Raw genomic sequence first — 11,189 nt, 5'->3', positions numbered from 1 at the left:
AGCTTCGCTCACCTGTCCCGGGCGTCTGGTGCGGAACCTTAGAGTAAGAAACATCACCGTGCACCTTGGCCAACGTGCGCGACTCGACCGAGCGCGCACTGGCCGAGGTGCACACCGATTTCACCTGGGTGCGCGCGCAGCACCTCGGGCGCACCGGGGTGCGCGCACAACGCCCGGGTTGCACCGTGGCCTGTGTGCTCGGGGCGCCTCGGGTGCGCGCTCGGTGTCGCCCCCGCGCGCGCGGTAGTGCGGGCAGCGCACCCCGGCCCGGCCCGGCCCCGACGAGAACGCAAACGGGCAAAAGGTTTATTCAAATAGCATTGCGACGCCCGGCGAAAAACTAAAAAAGGGTGCAACACCGGGACTTCCCGGGAGGTCACCCATCCCAGTACTACTCCGGCCCAAGCGCGCTTAACTGCGGAGTTCTGATGGGATCCGGTGCACTAACGCTGGTATGATCGCACCCGTTATGAGCTTGTCGCAGTGTGTACTTAGCAAACCGCGACCCACGTGCGAATCCACCCCGGCCACCCACCCCCGTCGAGGTGCACACCCTCCCTCGCGAAGTGCGCCCCGTTCGCCAAGTGTGAGCCCTGCCCGGGTGCGCGCACCTTGCTAGGGCGTCGGGTGTGCACCCGGCCCGGCCTACGTGCGTGCACCTGGAGGGGGCGTCGTGTGCGTGCAGTGTCCCGTCTGCAACGCGGTGCCCACACACCACCTCGGGCGCAACGACCTGCGCTCACATGTGGGCCGAGTGCACCTTGGTGCATGTTCGGGGCGCCTCGGGTGCACGCTCGATCTTGCCCCGGTGCACCAAGGCGCTCGGTTTGCCCCGGGTGCGCACTTGGTGCAAGGTGGGCACCCAAAATAGGGATCAAGCACCAAAACACAAGTTTCGGGATGCAAAATGGGACCCAAGGACCACAAATGCGTTCCAAGACCCATGATGGGTCCACGAGAACAAAAATGTGTTCCGAGACTTAATAAACAAATATTGGGTTTTAGGAGAAGAAACATGCTCTGATGCCCAAAACGAGAATCGACCCCGAAAAGGCCACAGGCCAAAAGTGGGATGCGAGACAAAAAAAAATGGGACCCGAGGACCAAAATTGGGTTCCCAGGTCGAAGACAGGGCAACCGGACAAGAAACGACCTCTAAGGCTCGAAATGAGTCCCGACGACTAAAACTTGACAAGAAGCACCCATCAGGCACCCAACTCGACACCCATGGGATGCCGACCCACCCGGGCTTCCACCTAGCACACCTTGGCACCCACCCACCCTCGCACCCAACCTCGCACCCAACTTAGCACCTTTGAACCCACATTGGCACTCACCCTGACCCTGGCACCTTGGAACCCACATTGGCACTCACCTTGACCCTGGCACCCACCTTTGCACTCACCTTGGGACCCACCCTGGCTCCCACCTCGGCACCCACCCAGACACCCACCTTGGTTCCTTGGCACCCACCTTGGATCCTTGGCACCCACCCCGACACCCACCTTGGCACGCAACTTGGCTACTTGCCACCCACCTTGGCTCCTTGACGCCCACCCCGACAACCACCCCGTGACCTACCCTGGCTAGGGTTGGTGCACACCCACCCTGGTGCCCACCTTGGCACCCACCCTATGACCCACCTTGGCACGCACCTTAGTACCCACCCCGTTACCCACCCTAGGACCCACCCCGTGACCCACCTTGGCCAGGGTGGGTGCACCCACCCTGGTGCCCACCTTGGCACCCACCCATCCTAGCACCCAGCCTGTGACCGGGCTTGGAACCCAACCTTGCACCCGCACCCGTCTTGGCCAGTGTGGGTGCGCACCCATCCTGGCACCCACGTTGTGACACACCCTTTAACCCACGCACCCTAGCACCCACGTTGGCACCCACCTTGGAACCCAACCTAGCAACTTGGCACCCACCCCGTGACCCACCTTGGCATCCACCATAGCAGTCGCCGACTTGGCACCCACCTCGGCACCCACCTTGACACTTGTGGACCCACCTTGCCACTCACCCTAGCATCGACCCATCCTAGCACCCACCCTGGCACCTTTGCACCCTAGCACTCACCCATCCTAGCACCTAACCTGTGACCCACCTTGACACTCACCCTCGCACCCACCTTGGAACCCAACCTAGCACCCACCCACCCTGACACCAACCCTAGCACCTACCCACCCTTGCACCCACCCTGTGACCCATCTTGGCACCCACCCATCCTACCACTCAACCTATCACCCACCTTCTCACCCACCTTGGCATCCACCTTAGCACCCACCCACACTGGCACCTTGGCACCCACCTCGGGCAAGGTGGGTGCACACCCACCCTGGCACCCAATTTAGAACCCACCGAGCATGTTACCCACCTTGGCACCCACATTGCAGCCCACCCTAGTACCCACCCTATGACCCACATTGGCATCCACACCCTAGCACCCAGGCACCTCGACACCCGCCTTGACACCCACCCTAGCACTGAACCTGTGACCCACCTTGGAACTCACCCTAGAACCCACCCACCCTGTGAACCACCTTGGCATCCACCTTAGCACCCACCCACCTTGGCACCCACTCTAGCACTCACCCATCCTAACACCCAACTTGTTACCCACCTTGGCACCCGCCCTCGCGTCCACCTTGAAACCCACCCTAGCACCCACCCACGCAGGAGCCCACCTTGGCACCCAACCTAACACCCACGCATCCTGGCACCCAACTTGTGACCCACCTTGGAACCCACCCTAGTACCCACCTTTGAACCCACTATATCACCAACCCACCTTGGCACCCACCCTATGACCCTCTTTGGAATCCACCCTAGCACGCACCCACCCTGGCACCCACCATGGAGCGCACCCTAGCACCCACCCACCTCGGCACGCACCTCAACACCCACCTTGGTGTGCGCACTGCGCCAACCTCTCAAAGACCCTATGTGGTGCGCTCCAAAGTGTACACCTTTGGTGCGCTCCAAGGTGCGCACCTTTGGTGCACACCGAGGTGCACACCAAAGTGTGCACCGAGGTGAGCACCAAAGTGCACTCCAGGGTGCACACCAAGGCGTGCACCTTTGGTGCGGTCAATGCAAACGAATTCGGAAGTTGGGGTCGATGTCCTAATCGCTGCTGCAGACTACACGTATGAGAATCGGACAAATAGCTTTATATAGGGGAGGTGTTGCGTTTGATGGGTCGACTCCCCTGGTTGTGTGCACTGCACCAACTTCAAAGACCCTGTCTTGTTTAAGAAGTCAAAAGTTGGGGTGGATGTCCTAATCATTGCTGCAGTCTACGCATGTATGAGAATCAGACAAATAGCTTATATAGGGGAGGTGTTGCATTCGGTGGGTTGACTCCCCTGGTTGTGCGCACTGCGCCAACCTCAAAGACCCCGCATAGCAGAAGAAGTCGGAAGTCGGATTTTGGTGAGCACCAAGGCGTGCACCTTTGGTGCGGTCAACGCAGACGAATTCAGAAGTTGGGGTGGATGTCCTAATCGTTGTTGCAGGCTACACATGTATGAGAATCAGACAAATAGCTTATATAGGGGAGGTGTTGGGTTTGATGGGTCAACTCCCTTGGTTGTGCGCATTACGCCAACCTCAAAGACCTTGTTTTCGTTAAGAAGTCAAAAGTTGGGGTCAATGTCCTAATGGCTCCTGCAGGCTACACATGTATGAGAATCGGACAAATAGCTTATATAGGGGAGGTGTTGGGTTTGATGGGTCGACTCCCCTGGTTGTGCGCATTACGTCAACCTCAAAGACCTTGTTTTCGTTAAGAAGTCAAAAGTTGGGGTCGATGTCCTAATTGCTCCTGTAGACTACACATGTATGAGAATCAGACAAATAGCTTATATAGGGGAGGTGTTGGGTTTGATGGGTTGACTCCCCTAGTTGTTCGCATTACACCAACCTCAAAGACCTTGTTTTCGTTTAGAAGCCGAAAGTTGGGGTCGATGTCCTAATTGCTCCTGCAGGCTACGCATGTATGAGAATCAGACAAATAGCTTATATAGGGGAGGTGTTGGGTTTGATGGGTCGACTCCCCTGGTTGTGCGCATTGCGCCAACCTCAAAGACCCTGCATTGCGGATGAAGTCGAAAGTCAGAGTTTGGTGTGCTACAAGGTGTGGTCGAAGGTGCTCACCTAGGTGTGCACCTTTGGAGCACAGGAAAAGTGCCCTCCAAAAGTGCGCACCTTTGGAGTGCACAAAAGTGCCCTCCAAAAGTGCGCACCTTTGGAGCGCAGAAAAGTGCCCTCCAAAAAGTGCCCTCCAAAAGTGCGCACCTTTGGAGCGCAGAAAAGTGCCCTCCAAAAAGTGCCCTCCAAAAGTGCGCACCTTTGGAGCGCAGAAAAGTGCCCTCCAAAAAGTGCCCTCCAAAAGTGCGCACCTTTGGAGCGCAGAAAAGTGCCCTCCAAAAAGTGCCCTCCAAAAGTGCGCACCTTTGGAGCGCAGAAAAGTGCCCTCCAAAAAGTGCCCTCCAAAAGTGCGCACCTTTGGAGCGCAGAAAAGTGCCCTCCAAAAAGTGCCCTCCAAAAGTGCGCACCTTTGGAGCGCAGAAAAGTGCCCTCCAAAAAGTGCCCTCCAAAAGTGCGCACCTTTGGAGCGCAGAAAAGTGCCCTCCAAAAAGTGCCCTCCAAAAGTGCGCACCTTTGGAGCGCAGAAAAGTGCCCTCCAAAAAGTGCCCTCCAAAAGTGCGCACCTTTGGAGCGCAGAAAAGTGCCCTCCAAAAGTGCGCACCTTTGGAGCGCACAAAAGTGCCCTCCAAAAGTGCGCACTTTTGGTGCGCACCAAGGCGCTGGTTCGGTCGTTGCAGGCGAGTTCGGAAGTTGGGGTCGATGTCCTGAGCGGAGGTGCAAACTACACAGGTGTCGGAATCGGACAAATAGCTTATATAGGGGAGGTGTATGCTTCGATGGGTCGACTCCCCAGGTTGAGCGCACCGCGCCAACCTCAAAGACCCTACGGTATGGATGAAGTCGGAAGTTGGGTCCGATGACCAATTCGATTAGTAGGTATGCTCATGAGGTCGGAATTTGGGTCCGATGACCTGCCATGTGCAGGAAGGCGAATGTTGACACTGTGCGTTGCAAGGTGCACACCAAGGCGCTGGTGCGGTCTTTTTAGTCGAGTTCGGAAGTTGGGGTCGATGTCCTGATCGGAGGTGCAAGCTACACAGGTGTGGGAATCGGACAAATAGCTTATATAGGGGAGGTGTATGCTTCGTTGGGTCGACTCCCCGGGTTGAGCGCACCGCGCCAACCTCAAAGACCCTACGGTATGGATGAAGTCGGAAGTTGGGTCCGATGACCGATTCGATATGTAGGCATACTCGCGAGGTCGGAATTTGGGTCCGATGACCTGCCACGTGCAGGAAGGCGAATGTTGGCACTGTGCGTTGCAAGGTGCGCACCAAGGCGCTGGTTCGGTCGTTGGAGGCGAGTTCGGAAGTTGGGGTCGATGTCTTGATCGGAGGTGCAAACTACACAGGTGTGGGAATCGGACAAATAGCTTATATAGGGGAGGTGTATGCTTCGTTGGGTCGACTCCCCGGGTTGAGCGCACCGCGCCAACCTCAAAGACCCTACGGTATGGATGAAGTCGGAAGTTGGGTCCGATGACCGATTCGATATGTAGGCATACTCGCGAGGTCGGAATTTGGGTCCGATGACCTGCCATGTGCAGGAAGGCGAATGTTGGGACTGTGCGTCGCAAGGTGCGCACCAAGGCGCTGGTGCCGTCGTTGCAGTCGAGTTCGGAAGTTGGGGTCGATGTCCTGGTCAGAGGTGCAAACTACACAGGTGTGGGAATCGGACAAATAGCTTATATAGGGGAGGTGTATGCTTCGATGGGTCGACTCCCTGGGTTGAGCGCACCGCGCCAACCTCAAAGACCCTACAGTATGGATGAAGTCGGAAGTTGGGTCCGATGACCGATTCGATACGTAGGCATATTGGCGAGGTCTGAATTTGTGTCCGATGACCTGCCATGCGCAGGAAGGCGGAATTTGGGTCCGATGACCGAGTTGATGGCGTGCCATGCGCAGAAAGGCGGAATTTGGGTCCGATGACCGAGTTGATGTTGATGGCCCGCCATGCACAGGAAGGCGGAATTTGGGTCCGATGACCGATTTGAAGGCGTGCCATACGCAAAAAGGCGGAGTTTGGGTCCGATGACCGAGTTGATATTGATGGCCCGCCATGCGCAGGAAGGCGGAATTTGGGTCCGATGACCTGACATACGCATGGAGTCCGACTCGGGGGCCGATGTTCGATTCGATGACTTGCATTGTGGGTAAAGTCGGAAGTTGTGGTCTTTGACCCGATTCGATGACCAGACTTCGGCTGCTTGAGAATCGGACAAATAACTTATATAGGGGAGGTAGTGTTCTCGAGCATCCTCCCCCCGTGCCCGTTTATGTCGATTGATGCTGGTGCTCGACTGGTTGGAGCGCTCGGATGCAAAAATCTTGCACCAGGATTTATCGATTGTGATGGACACGGCAAGTCTCCTGATTGCTATGCAGGAGCTCATCGTGAATCTCTATGCGGCCTTGGTATGGACTCGACCTGCGGAATGGTTCGGCAATGGTAGTCGCTCCAACACGTCCTTGCAATGGCCACAGAGGTGATTCGACTAGAGCTCCAGTCTAGCTTTTGGGTTGCTTGGCGGACTGGTATAGCCGCGATCGAGTTCCGGCCATGAACGTTTTAGATAGCTCTTGGGCTTTCTGGGACGGAAGTCGGAAGTTTGGGCTGTTGTCCGATTTGATGACCATTCTTCGGATGTGTGAGAATCGGACAAATAACTTATATAGGGGACTGTGTTGTCTCACGCAGCCCCCTCCGTGCCCCTCTATCTCGACCGATGTTGGTGCTTGAAAGGGTTGGGATCGCTCGGATTTATAAACGTGCACCACCATTTGTCGAGTGTGAGGGACGCGGCAGGTCTCCTAAATGCTATGCGAGCGCTCTCTGAGAATCTCTATCCGGCCTCGACACAGACTAGTCTTGCTGAATGGTTTGGCACTGGTAGTCGATCCAACACGTCGTTGTTGTGGCCGCCTAGGCGATTCGATTCGAGCCCCCGTCTAGCTTTTGGGTTGCTTGGCGGATTTTGCCCTATCCGCAAGTGAGCTCGGTCCCTAAACGTTCGAGAAACCCGATTGCTATGCGCCGACTCTCTTTCTTGCGAGCCTCCATCTAGCTTTTGGGTCTCTACGGAACGGAAGTCGGAATCTGGGACCGTTGTTTGATTCGACGAGGCAGACTACGGTTGTGCGAGAATCGGACAAATAACTTATATAGGGGAGGTGTTGACTGGAGCATTCTCCCCCGTGCCCCTCTAACTCGACCAATGCTGGCGCTCGAACGGTGGTAGCGCTCGGATTTTCATTGAGCGCCAGCATTGGTCGATTTAGAGGGGCATGCGAGATTCCCGAATGCTATGCGAGGGCTCTAACGGAAATGTCTATTGGTTTCGGTATGGATGCAATTGCGAGTGGTTCGGCAAAGGTAGTCGTTCCGATGCGTCCATGTCGTGGCCAAATCGATAATTCGATTTGAGCCCTCGTATAGCATTTGGGTCTCTCGATGTGATTCCGCATTCCAGTCCCTTTGGGCACTGCTTGAGCCGCATCCCAGGGGGTTCCCTTCCCAATAATCTGCCTCGCAACCCGATTGCTATGCGGTGAGGCTCCTCGGCCGCCTCGGAACTATCTGTGTATCAGACGCATCGCGGGATAAGGGGTTGGCAACGGTAGTCGCCCCAAGCGCGTCCGATGCTTGGACCATTCCGAGGCGGCCCTGAAGCCTCTTCCGTCTAGCCGTTGGGTCCTTCTCGCCGCATCCCTCGCCTCGCACCCCGATTGCTATGCGGTGAGGCTCCTCGGCCGCCTCGGAACTATCTGTGTATCGGACGCGTCGCGGGATAAGGGGTTGTCACTGGTAGTCGCCCCAAGCGCGTCCGATGCTTGGACCATTCCGAGGCGGCCCTGAAGCCTCTTCCGTCTAGCCGTTGGGTCCTTCTCGCCGCATCCCTCGCCTCGCACCCCGATTGCTATGCGGTGAGGCTCCTCGGCCGCCTCGGAACTATCTGTGTATCGGACGCGTCGCGGGATAAGGGGTTGTCATTGGTAGTCGCCCCAAGCGCGTCCGATGCTTGGACCATTCCGAGGCGGCCCTGAAGCCTCTTCCGTCTAGCCGTTGGGTCCTTCTCGCCGCATCCCTCGCCTCGCACCCCGATTGCTATGCGGTGAGGCTCCTCGGCCGCCTTGGAACTATCTGTGTATCGGACGCGTCGCGGGATAAGGGGTTGTCACTGGTAGTCGCCCCAAGCGCGTCCGATGCTTAGACCATTCCGAGGCGGACCCGAAGCCTCTTCCGTCTAGCCGTTGGGTCCTTCTCGCCGCATCCTTCGCCTCGCACCCCGATTGCTATGCGGTGAGGCTCCTCGGCCGCCTCGGAACTATCTGTGTATCGGACGCGTCGCGGGATAAGGGGTTGTCACTGGTAGTCGCCCCAAGCGCGTCCGATGCTTGGACCATTCCGAGGCGGACCCGAAGCCTCTTCCGTCTAGCCGTTGGGTCCTTCTCGCCGCATCCCTCGCCTCGCACCCCGATTGCTATGCGGTGAGGCTCCTCGGCCGCCTTGGAACTATCTGTGTATCGGACGCGTCGCGGGATAAGGGGTTGTCACTGGTAGTCGCCCCAAGCGCGTCCGATGCTTGGACCATTCCGAGGCGGACCCGAAGCCTCTTCCGTCTAGCCGTTGGGTCCTTCTCGCCGCATCCCTCGCCTCGCACCCCGATTGCTATGCGGTGAGGCTCCTCGGCCGCCTTGGAACTATCTGTGTATCGGACGCGTCGCGGGATAAGGGGTTGTCACTGGTAGTCGCCCCAAGCGCGTCCGATGCTTGGACCATTCCGAGGCGGACCCGAAGCCTCTTCCGTCTAGCCGTTGGGTCCTTCTCGCCGCATCCCTCGCCTCGCACCCCGATTGCTATGCGGTGAGGCTCCTCGGCCGCCTTGGAACTATCTGTGTATCGGACGCGTCGCGGGATAAGGGGTTGTCACTGGTAGTCGCCCCAAGCGCGTCCGATGCTTGGACCATTCCGAGGCGGCCCCGAAGCCTCTTCCGTGTAGCCGTTGGGTCCTTCTCGCCGCATCCCTCGCCTCGCACCCCGATTGCTATGCGGTGAGGCTCCTCGGCCGCCTTGGAACTATCTGTGTATCGGACGCGTCGCGGGATAAGGGGTTGTCACTGGTAGTCGCCCCAAGCGCGTCCGATGCTTGGACCATTCCGAGGCGGCCCCGAAGCCTCTTCCGTGTAGCCGTTGGGTCCTTCTCGCCGCATCCCTCGCCTCGCACCCCGATTGCTATGCGGTGAGGCTCCTCGGCCGCCTTGGAACTATCTGTGTATCGGACGCGTCGCGGGATAAGGGGTTGTCACTGGTAGTCGCCCCAAGCGCGTCCGATGCTTGGACCATTCCGAGGCGGACCTGAAGCCTCTTCCCTCTAGCCGTTGGGGCTTTCTCGCCGCATCCCTCGCCTCGCACCCTGATTGCTATGCTGTGAGGCTCCTCGGCCGCCTTGGAACTATCTGTGTATCGGACGCATCGCGGGATAAGGGGTTGGCAGTGGTAGTCGCCCCAAGCGCATCCGATGCTTGGACCATTCCGAGGCGGCCCTGCAGCCTCTTCCGTCTAGCCGTTGGGGCCATCTCGCCGCATCCCCCACCTCGCACCACGATTGCTATGCGGTGAGGCTCCTTGGCCGCCTCGGAACTATCTGTGTATCGGACGCATCGCGGGATAAGGGGTTGTCACTGGTAGTCGCCCCAAGCGCGTCCGATGCTTGGACTATTCCGAGGCGGCCCTGCAGCCTCTTCCGTCTAGCCGTTGGGGCCATCTCGCTGCATCCCCCACCTCCTCGGCCGCCTCGGAACTATCTGTGTATCGGACGCATCGCGGGATAAGGGGTTGGCAGTGGTAGTCGCCCCAAGCGCGTCCGATGCTTGGACTATTCCGAGGCAGCCCTGCAGCCTCTTCCGTCTAGCCTTTGGGGCCATCTCGCCGCATCCCTCGCCTCGCACCCCGATTGCTATGCGGTGAGGCTCCTCGGCCGCCTGGGAACTATCTTCGTATCGGACGCATCGCGGGATAAGGGGTTGTCACTGGTAGTCGCCCCAAGCGCGTCCGATGCTTGGACTATTCCGAGGCGGCCCTGTGGCCTCTTCCGTCTAGCCGTTGGGGCCATCTCGCCGCATCCCCCACCTCGCACCCCGATTGCTATGCGGTGAGGCTCTTCGGCCGCCTTGGAACTATCTTCGTATCGGACGCATTGCGGGATAAGGGGTTGTCACTGGTAGTGGCCCCAAGCGCGTCCGATGCTTGGACTATTCCGAGGCGGCCCTGCAGCCTCTTCCGTCTAGCCGTTGGGGCCATCTCGCCGCATCCCCCACCTCGCACCCCGATTGCTATGCGGTGAGGCTCCTCGGCCGCCTTGGAACTATCTTCGTATCGGACGCATCGCGGGATAAGGGGTTGTCACTGGTAGTCGCCCCAAGCACGTCCGATGCTTGGACTATTCCGACGCGGCCCTGTGGCCTCTTCCGTCTAGCCGTTGGGGCCATCTCGCCGCATCCCCCACCTCGCACCCCGATTGCTATGCGGTGAGGCTCCTCGGCCGCCTTGGAACCATCTTCGTATCGGACGCATCGCGGGATAGGGGGCTGTCACTGGTAGTCGCCCCAAGCGTGTCCGATGCTTGGACCATTCCTAGGCGGCCCTGAAGCCTCTTCCGTCTAGCCGTTGGGGCCTTCCCGCCCCATCCCTCGCCTCGCACCCCCGATTGCTATGCGGTGAGGCTCCTCGGCCGCCTTGGAACCATCTGTGTATCGGACGCATCGCGGGATAAGGGGTTGGCACTGGCAGTCGCCCCAAGCGCGTCCGATGCTTGGACCATTCCGAGGTGGCCCTGAAGCCTCTTCCGTCTAGCCGTTGGGGCCTTCCCGCCCCATCCCTCGCCTCGCACCCCGATTGATATGCGGTGAGGCTCCTCGGCCGCCTTGGAACTATCTGTGTATCGGACGCATCGCGGGATAAGGGGTTGGCACTGGTAGTCGTCCCAATCGCATCCGATGCTTGGACCATTCCGAGGCGGCCCTGCAGCCTCT

The 11,189-nt window shown here is 58.7% G+C and overlaps 1 non-coding gene across 1 annotated transcript; it reads right to left on the bottom strand.

Moving 5' to 3' along the window:
* Nucleotides 1–347: 347 nt before the first annotated feature.
* On the bottom strand, nucleotides 348–466 carry LOC131866486 (5S ribosomal RNA). The gene has a single exon (XR_009365092.1). It is a non-coding gene; the product is annotated as a 5S ribosomal RNA (ribosomal RNA).
* Nucleotides 467–11,189: the final 10,723 nt, after the last annotated feature.

This window comes from Cryptomeria japonica, unplaced genomic scaffold (genome assembly GCF_030272615.1).
Source record: "Cryptomeria japonica unplaced genomic scaffold, Sugi_1.0 HiC_scaffold_148, whole genome shotgun sequence".
NCBI classification, from domain to species: domain Eukaryota; kingdom Viridiplantae; phylum Streptophyta; class Pinopsida; order Cupressales; family Cupressaceae; genus Cryptomeria; species Cryptomeria japonica.
Note: the sequence above shows the minus strand (reverse complement) of the source record. Positions and strands in the feature narration are given on the sequence as shown.